This window comes from Furipterus horrens, unplaced genomic scaffold (assembly GCF_987537825.1).
Source record: "Furipterus horrens unplaced genomic scaffold, mFurHor1.1.pri manual_scaffold_4, whole genome shotgun sequence".
In the NCBI taxonomy this organism is placed as follows: Eukaryota; Metazoa; Chordata; class Mammalia; order Chiroptera; family Furipteridae; genus Furipterus; species Furipterus horrens.
Window position 1 is genome coordinate 99,068,587 of NW_028327174.1, and position 17,544 is coordinate 99,086,130.

Below are 17,544 nucleotides of genomic sequence, written 5' to 3' on the forward strand. Positions count from 1 at the left end.
TGAAATTCCATGCCAGCAGGTTTCTTCACCCAAACCATTTCTTGGTCAGAATACTTTTGTATTCTGTAAGATCCATGGCTAAGGGCTTCTCTGTCGCGAGCGGGGTCTATGATTCAGCGATCATAGCCCCCTAGGCCGCACTCGGGGCCTGTGTGCTCAGAAGTGTACACATACGGTTTCTTGCATCATCTGTGCAACACAGGTCCAAGAGGGGCATAGTCAGGGTCACTTCTTTATTGTTGTTTAATTGGGCCTCGATTGCTTTTGGGGGGGGTGGTCGTTTAAATGGGAGCTGTTCAACTTTAAAAGTTTGCACTGAGGCTTCCTGGCTCAGCACTGAACTTTTGCAGGGATGACACAAGATCTCAGGGTTAGATACTCAAAACGGGCCAGGGAAAAGGGACATGAGGTTGGGAGCATTTGAAGATTCAGAATTTCGACGCTTATTAGATTCACATTGACTAGCGATGACCCAGAGAGGTCAGGTTCGGGAGGCTCACAGGCACGAGTTTTGCTCGGAATGGGCCACATCCAGATGCTGATGCTCAGTGGCATTAGCACTAAGATGTGTCCCATTCTCGGCGTGGGTCCACCCCCATTCTCAGGGTGGGTCCATCCACATGAAGGCTCGTGGCCTGGCGCGTCTTCTGTGACTTCACAGAGTTACAGGGGTTGTGTTTGAACGGGTCCCTTTGAAATCAGAGCGTCCATGCTCATCAAAGTGCACTTACGGGAAATTCACATCGCCAAGGGGCGACGTGCGAGCCGACGTCACAATACTGAGGCTTCGCATCCAAAGAGTCTACGAATGGACGGTACACGTTTAGAGGGCCCAGACGAAGAAGTCTGCAAACAGGTACGTCGGTACTCAGCAGATTCTCGGTCGGGTGCCACAGGGCGAGGCGGTAAACGCGATCGACTGGGTAGATAAAGGGGAGCCATCTCACGTAGTTTAACACCTCACCGGTACCGTTGCAGGAAGGGGTCACAGCTTGGGAGTTCCAGGCTCTGGAAGATGCATAAACGGGGCTTACCTCTTACAGAGGTGGCACATAGGCCACAGGGGCACTGATTAGGGAGGATATTATAGGGCCATCCATGGTCAGGACATTCCAGGCTTCTTGAATGGATCTTCAAAGTCTTGAGGCCCTGAGAGTCCATGTTCAGAGGGAGCTATGCTAAGGAGGTCTGAGGACACTGAAATTCCATGCCAGCAGGTTTCTTCACCCAAACCATTTCTTGGTCAGAATACTTTTGTATTCTGTAAGATCCATGGCTAAGGGCTTCTCTGTCGCGAGCGGGGTCTATGATTCAGCGATCATAGCCCCCTAGGCCGCACTCGGGGCCTGTGTGCTCAGAAGTGTACACATACGGTTTCTTGCATCATCTGTGCAACACAGGTCCAAGAGGGGCATAGTCAGGGTCACTTCTTTATTGTTGTTTAATTGGGCCTCGATTGCTTTTGGGGGGGGTGGTCGTTTAAATGGGAGCTGTTCAACTTTAAAAGTTTGCACTGAGGCTTCCTGGCTCAGCACTGAACTTTTGCAGGGATGACACAAGATCTCAGGGTTAGATACTCAAAACGGGCCAGGGAAAAGGGACATGAGGTTGGGAGCATTTGAAGATTCAGAATTTCGACGCTTATTAGATTCACATTGACTAGCGATGACCCAGAGAGGTCAGGTTCGGGAGGCTCACAGGCACGAGTTTTGCTCGGAATGGGCCACATCCAGATGCTGATGCTCAGTGGCATTAGCACTAAGATGTGTCCCATTCTCGGCGTGGGTCCACCCCCATTCTCAGGGTGGGTCCATCCACATGAAGGCTCGTGGCCTGGCGCGTCTTCTGTGACTTCACAGAGTTACAGGGGTTGTGTTTGAACGGGTCCCTTTGAAATCAGAGCGTCCATGCTCATCAAAGTGCACTTACGGGAAATTCACATCGCCAAGGGGCGACGTGCGAGCCGACGTCACAATACTGAGGCTTCGCATCCAAAGAGTCTACGAATGGACGGTACACGTTTAGAGGGCCCAGACGAAGAAGTCTGCAAACAGGTACGTCGGTACTCAGCAGATTCTCGGTCGGGTGCCACAGGGCGAGGCGGTAAACGCGATCGACTGGGTAGATAAAGGGGAGCCATCTCACGTAGTTTAACACCTCACCGGTACCGTTGCAGGAAGGGGTCACAGCTTGGGAGTTCCAGGCTCTGGAAGATGCATAAACGGGGCTTACCTCTTACAGAGGTGGCACATAGGCCACAGGGGCACTGATTAGGGAGGATATTATAGGGCCATCCATGGTCAGGACATTCCAGGCTTCTTGAATGGATCTTCAAAGTCTTGAGGCCCTGAGAGTCCATGTTCAGAGGGAGCTATGCTAAGGAGGTCTGAGGACACTGAAATTCCATGCCAGCAGGTTTCTTCACCCAAACCATTTCTTGGTCAGAATACTTTTGTATTCTGTAAGATCCATGGCTAAGGGCTTCTCTGTCGCGAGCGGGGTCTATGATTCAGCGATCATAGCCCCCTAGGCCGCACTCGGGGCCTGTGTGCTCAGAAGTGTACACATACGGTTTCTTGCATCATCTGTGCAACACAGGTCCAAGAGGGGCATAGTCAGGGTCACTTCTTTATTGTTGTTTAATTGGGCCTCGATTGCTTTTGGGGGGGGTGGTCGTTTAAATGGGAGCTGTTCAACTTTAAAAGTTTGCACTGAGGCTTCCTGGCTCAGCACTGAACTTTTGCAGGGATGACACAAGATCTCAGGGTTAGATACTCAAAACGGGCCAGGGAAAAGGGACATGAGGTTGGGAGCATTTGAAGATTCAGAATTTCGACGCTTATTAGATTCACATTGACTAGCGATGACCCAGAGAGGTCAGGTTCGGGAGGCTCACAGGCACGAGTTTTGCTCGGAATGGGCCACATCCAGATGCTGATGCTCAGTGGCATTAGCACTAAGATGTGTCCCATTCTCGGCGTGGGTCCACCCCCATTCTCAGGGTGGGTCCATCCACATGAAGGCTCGTGGCCTGGCGTGTCTTCTGTGACTTCACAGAGTTACAGGGGTTGTGTTTGAACGGGTCCCTTTGAAATCAGAGCGTCCATGCTCATCAAAGTACACTTACGGGAAATTCACATCGCCAAGGGGCGACGTGCGAGCCGACGTCACAATACTGAGGCTTCGCATCCAAAGAGTCTACGAATGGACGGTACACGTTTAGAGGGCCCAGACGAAGAAGTCTGCAAACAGGTACGTCGGTACTCAGCAGATTCTCGGTCGGGTGCCACAGGGCGAGGCGGTAAACGCGATCGACTGGGTAGATAAAGGGGAGCCATCTCACGTAGTTTAACACCTCACCGGTACCGTTGCAGGAAGGGGTCACAGCTTGGGAGTTCCAGGCTCTGGAAGATGCATAAACGGGGCTTACCTCTTACAGAGGTGGCACATAGGCCACAGGGGCACTGATTAGGGAGGATATTATAGGGCCATCCATGGTCAGGACATTCCAGGCTTCTTGAATGGATCTTCAAAGTCTTGAGGCCCTGAGAGTCCATGTTCAGAGGGAGCTATGCTAAGGAGGTCTGAGGACACTGAAATTCCATGCCAGCAGGTTTCTTCACCCAAACCATTTCTTGGTCAGAATACTTTTGTATTCTGTAAGATCCATGGCTAAGGGCTTCTCTGTCGCGAGCGGGGTCTATGATTCAGCGATCATAGCCCCCTAGGCCGCACTCGGGGCCTGTGTGCTCAGAAGTGTACACATACGGTTTCTTGCATCATCTGTGCAACACAGGTCCAAGAGGGGCATAGTCAGGGTCACTTCTTTATTGTTGTTTAATTGGGCCTCGATTGCTTTTGGGGGGGGTGGTCGTTTAAATGGGAGCTGTTCAACTTTAAAAGTTTGCACTGAGGCTTCCTGGCTCAGCACTGAACTTTTGCAGGGATGACACAAGATCTCAGGGTTAGATACTCAAAACGGGCCAGGGAAAAGGGACATGAGGTTGGGAGCATTTGAAGATTCAGAATTTCGACGCTTATTAGATTCACATTGACTAGCGATGACCCAGAGAGGTCAGGTTCGGGAGGCTCACAGGCACGAGTTTTGCTCGGAATGGGCCACATCCAGATGCTGATGCTCAGTGGCATTAGCACTAAGATGTGTCCCATTCTCGGCGTGGGTCCACCCCCATTCTCAGGGTGGGTCCATCCACATGAAGGCTCGTGGCCTGGCGCGTCTTCTGTGACTTCACAGAGTTACAGGGGTTGTGTTTGAACGGGTCCCTTTGAAATCAGAGCGTCCATGCTCATCAAAGTGCACTTACGGGAAATTCACATCGCCAAGGGGCGACGTGCGAGCCGACGTCACAATACTGAGGCTTCGCATCCAAAGAGTCTACGAATGGACGGTACACGTTTAGAGGGCCCAGACGAAGAAGTCTGCAAACAGGTACGTCGGTACTCAGCAGATTCTCGGTCGGGTGCCACAGGGCGAGGCGGTAAACGCGATCGACTGGGTAGATAAAGGGGAGCCATCTCACGTAGTTTAACACCTCACCGGTACCGTTGCAGGAAGGGGTCACAGCTTGGGAGTTCCAGGCTCTGGAAGATGCATAAACGGGGCTTACCTCTTACAGAGGTGGCACATAGGCCACAGGGGCACTGATTAGGGAGGATATTATAGGGCCATCCATGGTCAGGACATTCCAGGCTTCTTGAATGGATCTTCAAAGTCTTGAGGCCCTGAGAGTCCATGTTCAGAGGGAGCTATGCTAAGGAGGTCTGAGGACACTGAAATTCCATGCCAGCAGGTTTCTTCACCCAAACCATTTCTTGGTCAGAATACTTTTGTATTCTGTAAGATCCATGGCTAAGGGCTTCTCTGTCGCGAGCGGGGTCTATGATTCAGCGATCATAGCCCCCTAGGCCGCACTCGGGGCCTGTGTGCTCAGAAGTGTACACATACGGTTTCTTGCATCATCTGTGCAACACAGGTCCAAGAGGGGCATAGTCAGGGTCACTTCTTTATTGTTGTTTAATTGGGCCTCGATTGCTTTTGGGGGGGGTGGTCGTTTAAATGGGAGCTGTTCAACTTTAAAAGTTTGCACTGAGGCTTCCTGGCTCAGCACTGAACTTTTGCAGGGATGACACAAGATCTCAGGGTTAGATACTCAAAACGGGCCAGGGAAAAGGGACATGAGGTTGGGAGCATTTGAAGATTCAGAATTTCGACGCTTATTAGATTCACATTGACTAGCGATGACCCAGAGAGGTCAGGTTCGGGAGGCTCACAGGCACGAGTTTTGCTCGGAATGGGCCACATCCAGATGCTGATGCTCAGTGGCATTAGCACTAAGATGTGTCCCATTCTCGGCGTGGGTCCACCCCCATTCTCAGGGTGGGTCCATCCACATGAAGGCTCGTGGCCTGGCGCGTCTTCTGTGACTTCACAGAGTTACAGGGGTTGTGTTTGAACGGGTCCCTTTGAAATCAGAGCGTCCATGCTCATCAAAGTGCACTTACGGGAAATTCACATCGCCAAGGGGCGACGTGCGAGCCGACGTCACAATACTGAGGCTTCGCATCCAAAGAGTCTACGAATGGACGGTACACGTTTAGAGGGCCCAGACGAAGAAGTCTGCAAACAGGTACGTCGGTACTCAGCAGATTCTCGGTCGGGTGCCACAGGGCGAGGCGGTAAACGCGATCGACTGGGTAGATAAAGGGGAGCCATCTCACGTAGTTTAACACCTCACCGGTACCGTTGCAGGAAGGGGTCACAGCTTGGGAGTTCCAGGCTCTGGAAGATGCATAAACGGGGCTTACCTCTTACAGAGGTGGCACATAGGCCACAGGGGCACTGATTAGGGAGGATATTATAGGGCCATCCATGGTCAGGACATTCCAGGCTTCTTGAATGGATCTTCAAAGTCTTGAGGCCCTGAGAGTCCATGTTCAGAGGGAGCTATGCTAAGGAGGTCTGAGGACACTGAAATTCCATGCCAGCAGGTTTCTTCACCCAAACCATTTCTTGGTCAGAATACTTTTGTATTCTGTAAGATCCATGGCTAAGGGCTTCTCTGTCGCGAGCGGGGTCTATGATTCAGCGATCATAGCCCCCTAGGCCGCACTCGGGGCCTGTGTGCTCAGAAGTGTACACATACGGTTTCTTACATCATCTGTGCAACACAGGTCCAAGAGGGGCATAGTCAGGGTCACTTCTTTATTGTTGTTTAATTGGGCCTCGATTGCTTTTGGGGGGGGTGGTCGTTTAAATGGGAGCTGTTCAACTTTAAAAGTTTGCACTGAGGCTTCCTGGCTCAGCACTGAACTTTTGCAGGGATGACACAAGATCTCAGGGTTAGATACTCAAAACGGGCCAGGGAAAAGGGACATGAGGTTGGGAGCATTTGAAGATTCAGAATTTCGACGCTTATTAGATTCACATTGACTAGCGATGACCCAGAGAGGTCAGGTTCGGGAGGCTCACAGGCACGAGTTTTGCTCGGAATGGGCCACATCCAGATGCTGATGCTCAGTGGCATTAGCACTAAGATGTGTCCCATTCTCGGCGTGGGTCCACCCCCATTCTCAGGGTGGGTCCATCCACATGAAGGCTCGTGGCCTGGCGCGTCTTCTGTGACTTCACAGAGTTACAGGGGTTGTGTTTGAACGGGTCCCTTTGAAATCAGAGCGTCCATGCTCATCAAAGTACACTTACGGGAAATTCACATCGCCAAGGGGCGACGTGCGAGCCGACGTCACAATACTGAGGCTTCGCATCCAAAGAGTCTACGAATGGACGGTACACGTTTAGAGGGCCCAGACGAAGAAGTCTGCAAACAGGTACGTCGGTACTCAGCAGATTCTCGGTCGGGTGCCACAGGGCGAGGCGGTAAACGCGATCGACTGGGTAGATAAAGGGGAGCCATCTCACGTAGTTTAACACCTCACCGGTACCGTTGCAGGAAGGGGTCACAGCTTGGGAGTTCCAGGCTCTGGAAGATGCATAAACGGGGCTTACCTCTTACAGAGGTGGCACATAGGCCACAGGGGCACTGATTAGGGAGGATATTATAGGGCCATCCATGGTCAGGACATTCCAGGCTTCTTGAATGGATCTTCAAAGTCTTGAGGCCCTGAGAGTCCATGTTCAGAGGGAGCTATGCTAAGGAGGTCTGAGGACACTGAAATTCCATGCCAGCAGGTTTCTTCACCCAAACCATTTCTTGGTCAGAATACTTTTGTATTCTGTAAGATCCATGGCTAAGGGCTTCTCTGTCGCGAGCGGGGTCTATGATTCAGCGATCATAGCCCCCTAGGCCGCACTCGGGGCCTGTGTGCTCAGAAGTGTACACATACGGTTTCTTACATCATCTGTGCAACACAGGTCCAAGAGGGGCATAGTCAGGGTCACTTCTTTATTGTTGTTTAATTGGGCCTCGATTGCTTTTGGGGGGGGGTGGTCGTTTAAATGGGAGCTGTTCAACTTTAAAAGTTTGCACTGAGGCTTCCTGGCTCAGCACTGAACTTTTGCAGGGATGACACAAGATCTCAGGGTTAGATACTCAAAACGGGCAAGGGAAAAGGGACATGAGGTTGGGAGCATTTGAAGATTCAGAATTTCGACGCTTATTAGATTCACATTGACTAGCGATGACCCAGAGAGGTCAGGTTCGGGAGGCTCACAGGCACGAGTTTTGCTCGGAATGGGCCACATCCAGATGCTGATGCTCAGTGGCATTAGCACTAAGATGTGTCCCATTCTCGGCGTGGGTCCACCCCCATTCTCAGGGTGGGTCCATCCACATGAAGGCTCGTGGCCTGGCGCGTCTTCTGTGACTTCACAGAGTTACAGGGGTTGTGTTTGAACGGGTCCCTTTGAAATCAGAGCGTCCATGCTCATCAAAGTGCACTTACGGGAAATTCACATCGCCAAGGGGCGACGTGCGAGCCGACGTCACAATACTGAGGCTTCGCATCCAAAGAGTCTACGAATGGACGGTACACGTTTAGAGGGCCCAGACGAAGAAGTCTGCAAACAGGTACGTCGGTACTCAGCAGATTCTCGGTCGGGTGCCACAGGGCGAGGCGGTAAACGCGATCGACTGGGTAGATAAAGGGGAGCCATCTCACGTAGTTTAACACCTCACCGGTACCGTTGCAGGAAGGGGTCACAGCTTGGGAGTTCCAGGCTCTGGAAGATGCATAAACGGGGCTTACCTCTTACAGAGGTGGCACATAGGCCACAGGGGCACTGATTAGGGAGGATATTATAGGGCCATCCATGGTCAGGACATTCCAGGCTTCTTGAATGGATCTTCAAAGTCTTGAGGCCCTGAGAGTCCATGTTCAGAGGGAGCTATGCTAAGGAGGTCTGAGGACACTGAAATTCCATGCCAGCAGGTTTCTTCACCCAAACCATTTCTTGGTCAGAATACTTTTGTATTCTGTAAGATCCATGGCTAAGGGCTTCTCTGTCGCGAGCGGGGTCTATGATTCAGCGATCATAGCCCCCTAGGCCGCACTCGGGGCCTGTGTGCTCAGAAGTGTACACATACGGTTTCTTACATCATCTGTGCAACACAGGTCCAAGAGGGGCATAGTCAGGGTCACTTCTTTATTGTTGTTTAATTGGGCCTCGATTGCTTTTGGGGGGGGGTGGTCGTTTAAATGGGAGCTGTTCAACTTTAAAAGTTTGCACTGAGGCTTCCTGGCTCAGCACTGAACTTTTGCAGGGATGACACAAGATCTCAGGGTTAGATACTCAAAACGGGCCAGGGAAAAGGGACATGAGGTTGGGAGCATTTGAAGATTCAGAATTTCGACGCTTATTAGATTCACATTGACTAGCGATGACCCAGAGAGGTCAGGTTCGGGAGGCTCACAGGCACGAGTTTTGCTCGGAATGGGCCACATCCAGATGCTGATGCTCAGTGGCATTAGCACTAAGATGTGTCCCATTCTCGGCGTGGGTCCACCCCCATTCTCAGGGTGGGTCCATCCACATGAAGGCTCGTGGCCTGGCGCGTCTTCTGTGACTTCACAGAGTTACAGGGGTTGTGTTTGAACGGGTCCCTTTGAAATCAGAGCGTCCATGCTCATCAAAGTGCACTTACGGGAAATTCACATCGCCAAGGGGCGACGTGCGAGCCGACGTCACAATACTGAGGCTTCGCATCCAAAGAGTCTACGAATGGACGGTACACGTTTAGAGGGCCCAGACGAAGAAGTCTGCAAACAGGTACGTCGGTACTCAGCAGATTCTCGGTCGGGTGCCACAGGGCGAGGCGGTAAACGCGATCGACTGGGTAGATAAAGGGGAGCCATCTCACGTAGTTTAACACCTCACCGGTACCGTTGCAGGAAGGGGTCACAGCTTGGGAGTTCCAGGCTCTGGAAGATGCATAAACGGGGCTTACCTCTTACAGAGGTGGCACATAGGCCACAGGGGCACTGATTAGGGAGGATATTATAGGGCCATCCATGGTCAGGACATTCCAGGCTTCTTGAATGGATCTTCAAAGTCTTGAGGCCCTGAGAGTCCATGTTCAGAGGGAGCTATGCTAAGGAGGTCTGAGGACACTGAAATTCCATGCCAGCAGGTTTCTTCACCCAAACCATTTCTTGGTCAGAATACTTTTGTATTCTGTAAGATCCATGGCTAAGGGCTTCTCTGTCGCGAGCGGGGTCTATGATTCAGCGATCATAGCCCCCTAGGCCGCACTCGGGGCCTGTGTGCTCAGAAGTGTACACATACGGTTTCTTACATCATCTGTGCAACACAGGTCCAAGAGGGGCATAGTCAGGGTCACTTCTTTATTGTTGTTTAATTGGGCCTCGATTGCTTTTGGGGGGGGTGGTCGTTTAAATGGGAGCTGTTCAACTTTAAAAGTTTGCACTGAGGCTTCCTGGCTCAGCACTGAACTTTTGCAGGGATGACACAAGATCTCAGGGTTAGATACTCAAAACGGGCCAGGGAAAAGGGACATGAGGTTGGGAGCATTTGAAGATTCAGAATTTCGACGCTTATTAGATTCACATTGACTAGCGATGACCCAGAGAGGTCAGGTTCGGGAGGCTCACAGGCACGAGTTTTGCTCGGAATGGGCCACATCCAGATGCTGATGCTCAGTGGCATTAGCACTAAGATGTGTCCCATTCTCGGCGTGGGTCCACCCCCATTCTCAGGGTGGGTCCATCCACATGAAGGCTCGTGGCCTGGCGCGTCTTCTGTGACTTCACAGAGTTACAGGGGTTGTGTTTGAACGGGTCCCTTTGAAATCAGAGCGTCCATGCTCATCAAAGTGCACTTACGGGAAATTCACATCGCCAAGGGGCGACGTGCGAGCCGACGTCACAATACTGAGGCTTCGCATCCAAAGAGTCTACGAATGGACGGTACACGTTTAGAGGGCCCAGACGAAGAAGTCTGCAAACAGGTACGTCGGTACTCAGCAGATTCTCGGTCGGGTGCCACAGGGCGAGGCGGTAAACGCGATCGACTGGGTAGATAAAGGGGAGCCATCTCACGTAGTTTAACACCTCACCGGTACCGTTGCAGGAAGGGGTCACAGCTTGGGAGTTCCAGGCTCTGGAAGATGCATAAACGGGGCTTACCTCTTACAGAGGTGGCACATAGGCCACAGGGGCACTGATTAGGGAGGATATTATAGGGCCATCCATGGTCAGGACATTCCAGGCTTCTTGAATGGATCTTCAAAGTCTTGAGGCCCTGAGAGTCCATGTTCAGAGGGAGCTATGCTAAGGAGGTCTGAGGACACTGAAATTCCATGCCAGCAGGTTTCTTCACCCAAACCATTTCTTGGTCAGAATACTTTTGTATTCTGTAAGATCCATGGCTAAGGGCTTCTCTGTCGCGAGCGGGGTCTATGATTCAGCGATCATAGCCCCCTAGGCCGCACTCGGGGCCTGTGTGCTCAGAAGTGTACACATACGGTTTCTTACATCATCTGTGCAACACAGGTCCAAGAGGGGCATAGTCAGGGTCACTTCTTTATTGTTGTTTAATTGGGCCTCGATTGCTTTTGGGGGGGGTGGTCGTTTAAATGGGAGCTGTTCAACTTTAAAAGTTTGCACTGAGGCTTCCTGGCTCAGCACTGAACTTTTGCAGGGATGACACAAGATCTCAGGGTTAGATACTCAAAACGGGCCAGGGAAAAGGGACATGAGGTTGGGAGCATTTGAAGATTCAGAATTTCGACGCTTATTAGATTCACATTGACTAGCGATGACCCAGAGAGGTCAGGTTCGGGAGGCTCACAGGCACGAGTTTTGCTCGGAATGGGCCACATCCAGATGCTGATGCTCAGTGGCATTAGCACTAAGATGTGTCCCATTCTCGGCGTGGGTCCACCCCCATTCTCAGGGTGGGTCCATCCACATGAAGGCTCGTGGCCTGGCGCGTCTTCTGTGACTTCACAGAGTTACAGGGGTTGTGTTTGAACGGGTCCCTTTGAAATCAGAGCGTCCATGCTCATCAAAGTGCACTTACGGGAAATTCACATCGCCAAGGGGCGACGTGCGAGCCGACGTCACAATACTGAGGCTTCGCATCCAAAGAGTCTACGAATGGACGGTACACGTTTAGAGGGCCCAGACGAAGAAGTCTGCAAACAGGTACGTCGGTACTCAGCAGATTCTCGGTCGGGTGCCACAGGGCGAGGCGGTAAACGCGATCGACTGGGTAGATAAAGGGGAGCCATCTCACGTAGTTTAACACCTCACCGGTACCGTTGCAGGAAGGGGTCACAGCTTGGGAGTTCCAGGCTCTGGAAGATGCATAAACGGGGCTTACCTCTTACAGAGGTGGCACATAGGCCACAGGGGCACTGATTAGGGAGGATATTATAGGGCCATCCATGGTCAGGACATTCCAGGCTTCTTGAATGGATCTTCAAAGTCTTGAGGCCCTGAGAGTCCATGTTCAGAGGGAGCTATGCTAAGGAGGTCTGAGGACACTGAAATTCCATGCCAGCAGGTTTCTTCACCCAAACCATTTCTTGGTCAGAATACTTTTGTATTCTGTAAGATCCATGGCTAAGGGCTTCTCTGTCGCGAGCGGGGTCTATGATTCAGCGATCATAGCCCCCTAGGCCGCACTCGGGGCCTGTGTGCTCAGAAGTGTACACATACGGTTTCTTGCATCATCTGTGCAACACAGGTCCAAGAGGGGCATAGTCAGGGTCACTTCTTTATTGTTGTTTAATTGGGCCTCGATTGCTTTTGGGGGGGGTGGTCGTTTAAATGGGAGCTGTTCAACTTTAAAAGTTTGCACTGAGGCTTCCTGGCTCAGCACTGAACTTTTGCAGGGATGACACAAGATCTCAGGGTTAGATACTCAAAACGGGCCAGGGAAAAGGGACATGAGGTTGGGAGCATTTGAAGATTCAGAATTTCGACGCTTATTAGATTCACATTGACTAGCGATTACCCAGAGAGGTCAGGTTCGGGAGGCTCACAGGCACGAGTTTTGCTCGGAATGGGCCACATCCAGATGCTGATGCTCAGTGGCATTAGCACTAAGATGTGTCCCATTCTCGGCGTGGGTCCACCCCCATTCTCAGGGTGGGTCCATCCACATGAAGGCTCGTGGCCTGGCGCGTCTTCTGTGACTTCACAGAGTTACAGGGGTTGTGTTTGAACGGGTCCCTTTGAAATCAGAGCGTCCATGCTCATCAAAGTGCACTTACGGGAAATTCACATCGCCAAGGGGCGACGTGCGAGCCGACGTCACAATACTGAGGCTTCGCATCCAAAGAGTCTACGAATGGACGGTACACGTTTAGAGGGCCCAGACGAAGAAGTCTGCAAACAGGTACGTCGGTACTCAGCAGATTCTCGGTCGGGTGCCACAGGGCGAGGCGGTAAACGCGATCGACTGGGTAGATAAAGGGGAGCCATCTCACGTAGTTTAACACCTCACCGGTACCGTTGCAGGAAGGGGTCACAGCTTGGGAGTTCCAGGCTCTGGAAGATGCATAAACGGGGCTTACCTCTTACAGAGGTGGCACATAGGCCACAGGGGCACTGATTAGGGAGGATATTATAGGGCCATCCATGGTCAGGACATTCCAGGCTTCTTGAATGGATCTTCAAAGTCTTGAGGCCCTGAGAGTCCATGTTCAGAGGGAGCTATGCTAAGGAGGTCTGAGGACACTGAAATTCCATGCCAGCAGGTTTCTTCACCCAAACCATTTCTTGGTCAGAATACTTTTGTATTCTGTAAGATCCATGGCTAAGGGCTTCTCTGTCGCGAGCGGGGTCTATGATTCAGCGATCATAGCCCCCTAGGCCGCACTCGGGGCCTGTGTGCTCAGAAGTGTACACATACGGTTTCTTACATCATCTGTGCAACACAGGTCCAAGAGGGGCATAGTCAGGGTCACTTCTTTATTGTTGTTTAATTGGGCCTCGATTGCTTTTGGGGGGGGTGGTCGTTTAAATGGGAGCTGTTCAACTTTAAAAGTTTGCACTGAGGCTTCCTGGCTCAGCACTGAACTTTTGCAGGGATGACACAAGATCTCAGGGTTAGATACTCAAAACGGGCCAGGGAAAAGGGACATGAGGTTGGGAGCATTTGAAGATTCAGAATTTCGACGCTTATTAGATTCACATTGACTAGCGATGACCCAGAGAGGTCAGGTTCGGGAGGCTCACAGGCACGAGTTTTGCTCGGAATGGGCCACATCCAGATGCTGATGCTCAGTGGCATTAGCACTAAGATGTGTCCCATTCTCGGCGTGGGTCCACCCCCATTCTCAGGGTGGGTCCATCCACATGAAGGCTCGTGGCCTGGCGCGTCTTCTGTGACTTCACAGAGTTACAGGGGTTGTGTTTGAACGGGTCCCTTTGAAATCAGAGCGTCCATGCTCATCAAAGTGCACTTACGGGAAATTCACATCGCCAAGGGGCGACGTGCGAGCCGACGTCACAATACTGAGGCTTCGCATCCAAAGAGTCTACGAATGGACGGTACACGTTTAGAGGGCCCAGACGAAGAAGTCTGCAAACAGGTACGTCGGTACTCAGCAGATTCTCGGTCGGGTGCCACAGGGCGAGGCGGTAAACGCGATCGACTGGGTAGATAAAGGGGAGCCATCTCACGTAGTTTAACACCTCACCGGTACCGTTGCAGGAAGGGGTCACAGCTTGGGAGTTCCAGGCTCTGGAAGATGCATAAACGGGGCTTACCTCTTACAGAGGTGGCACATAGGCCACAGGGGCACTGATTAGGGAGGATATTATAGGGCCATCCATGGTCAGGACATTCCAGGCTTCTTGAATGAATCTTCAAAGTCTTGAGGCCCTGAGAGTCCATGTTCAGAGGGAGCTATGCTAAGGAGGTCTGAGGACACTGAAATTCCATGCCAGCAGGTTTCTTCACCCAAACCATTTCTTGGTCAGAATACTTTTGTATTCTGTAAGATCCATGGCTAAGGGCTTCTCTGTCGCGAGCGGGGTCTATGATTCAGCGATCATAGCCCCCTAGGCCGCACTCGGGGCCTGTGTGCTCAGAAGTGTACACATACGGTTTCTTACATCATCTGTGCAACACAGGTCCAAGAGGGGCATAGTCAGGGTCACTTCTTTATTGTTGTTTAATTGGGCCTCGATTGCTTTTGGGGGGGGGTGGTCGTTTAAATGGGAGCTGTTCAACTTTAAAAGTTTGCACTGAGGCTTCCTGGCTCAGCACTGAACTTTTGCAGGGATGACACAAGATCTCAGGGTTAGATACTCAAAACGGGCCAGGGAAAAGGGACATGAGGTTGGGAGCATTTGAAGATTCAGAATTTCGACGCTTATTAGATTCACATTGACTAGCGATGACCCAGAGAGGTCAGGTTCGGGAGGCTCACAGGCACGAGTTTTGCTCGGAATGGGCCACATCCAGATGCTGATGCTCAGTGGCATTAGCACTAAGATGTGTCCCATTCTCGGCGTGGGTCCACCCCCATTCTCAGGGTGGGTCCATCCACATGAAGGCTCGTGGCCTGGCGCGTCTTCTGTGACTTCACAGAGTTACAGGGGTTGTGTTTGAACGGGTCCCTTTGAAATCAGAGCGTCCATGCTCATCAAAGTGCACTTACGGGAAATTCACATCGCCAAGGGGCGACGTGCGAGCCGACGTCACAATACTGAGGCTTCGCATCCAAAGAGTCTACGAATGGACGGTACACGTTTAGAGGGCCCAGACGAAGAAGTCTGCAAACAGGTACGTCGGTACTCAGCAGATTCTCGGTCGGGTGCCACAGGGCGAGGCGGTAAACGCGATCGACTGGGTAGATAAAGGGGAGCCATCTCACGTAGTTTAACACCTCACCGGTACCGTTGCAGGAAGGGGTCACAGCTTGGGAGTTCCAGGCTCTGGAAGATGCATAAACGGGGCTTACCTCTTACAGAGGTGGCACATAGGCCACAGGGGCACTGATTAGGGAGGATATTATAGGGCCATCCATGGTCAGGACATTCCAGGCTTCTTGAATGGATCTTCAAAGTCTTGAGGCCCTGAGAGTCCATGTTCAGAGGGAGCTATGCTAAGGAGGTCTGAGGACACTGAAATTCCATGCCAGCAGGTTTCTTCACCCAAACCATTTCTTGGTCAGAATACTTTTGTATTCTGTAAGATCCATGGCTAAGGGCTTCTCTGTCGCGAGCGGGGTCTATGATTCAGCGATCATAGCCCCCTAGGCCGCACTCGGGGCCTGTGTGCTCAGAAGTGTACACATACGGTTTCTTACATCATCTGTGCAACACAGGTCCAAGAGGGGCATAGTCAGGGTCACTTCTTTATTGTTGTTTAATTGGGCCTCGATTGCTTTTGGGGGGGGGTGGTCGTTTAAATGGGAGCTGTTCAACTTTAAAAGTTTGCACTGAGGCTTCCTGGCTCAGCACTGAACTTTTGCAGGGATGACACAAGATCTCAGGGTTAGATACTCAAAACGGGCCAGGGAAAAGGGACATGAGGTTGGGAGCATTTGAAGATTCAGAATTTCGACGCTTATTAGATTCACATTGACTAGCGATGACCCAGAGAGGTCAGGTTCGGGAGGCTCACAGGCACGAGTTTTGCTCGGAATGGGCCACATCCAGATGCTGATGCTCAGTGGCATTAGCACTAAGATGTGTCCCATTCTCGGCGTGGGTCCACCCCCATTCTCAGGGTGGGTCCATCCACATGAAGGCTCGTGGCCTGGCGCGTCTTCTGTGACTTCACAGAGTTACAGGGGTTGTGTTTGAACGGGTCCCTTTGAAATCAGAGCGTCCATGCTCATCAAAGTGCACTTACGGGAAATTCACATCGCCAAGGGGCGACGTGCGAGCCGACGTCACAATACTGAGGCTTCGCATCCAAAGAGTCTACGAATGGACGGTACACGTTTAGAGGGCCCAGACGAAGAAGTCTGCAAACAGGTACGTCGGTACTCAGCAGATTCTCGGTCGGGTGCCACAGGGCGAGGCGGTAAACGCGATCGACTGGGTAGATAAAGGGGAGCCATCTCACGTAGTTTAACACCTCACCGGTACCGTTGCAGGAAGGGGTCACAGCTTGGGAGTTCCAGGCTCTGGAAGATGCATAAACGGGGCTTACCTCTTACAGAGGTGGCACATAGGCCACAGGGGCACTGATTAGGGAGGATATTATAGGGCCATCCATGGTCAGGACATTCCAGGCTTCTTGAATGGATCTTCAAAGTCTTGAGGCCCTGAGAGTCCATGTTCAGAGGGAGCTATGCTAAGGAGGTCTGAGGACACTGAAATTCCATGCCAGCAGGTTTCTTCACCCAAACCATTTCTTGGTCAGAATACTTTTGTATTCTGTAAGATCCATGGCTAAGGGCTTCTCTGTCGCGAGCGGGGTCTATGATTCAGCGATCATAGCCCCCTAGGCCGCACTCGGGGCCTGTGTGCTCAGAAGTGTACACATACGGTTTCTTACATCATCTGTGCAACACAGGTCCAAGAGGGGCATAGTCAGGGTCACTTCTTTATTGTTGTTTAATTGGGCCTCGATTGCTTTTGGGGGGGGTGGTCGTTTAAATGGGAGCTGTTCAACTTTAAAAGTTTGCACTGAGGCTTCCTGGCTCAGCACTGAACTTTTGCAGGGATGACACAAGATCTCAGGGTTAGATACTCAAAACGGGCCAGGGAAAAGGGACATGAGGTTGGGAGCATTTGAAGATTCAGAATTTCGACGCTTATTAGATTCACATTGACTAGCGATGACCCAGAGAGGTCAGGTTCGGGAGGCTCACAGGCACGAGTTTTGCTCGGAATGGGCCACATCCAGATGCTGATGCTCAGTGGCATTAGCACTAAGATGTGTCCCATTCTCGGCGTGGGTCCACCCCCATTCTCAGGGTGGGTCCATCCACATGAAGGCTCGTGGCCTGGCGCGTCTTCTGTGACTTCACAGAGTTACAGGGGTTGTGTTTGAACGGGTCCCTTTGAAATCAGAGCGTCCATGCTCATCAAAGTGCACTTACGGGAAATTCACATCGCCAAGGGGCGACGTGCGAGCCG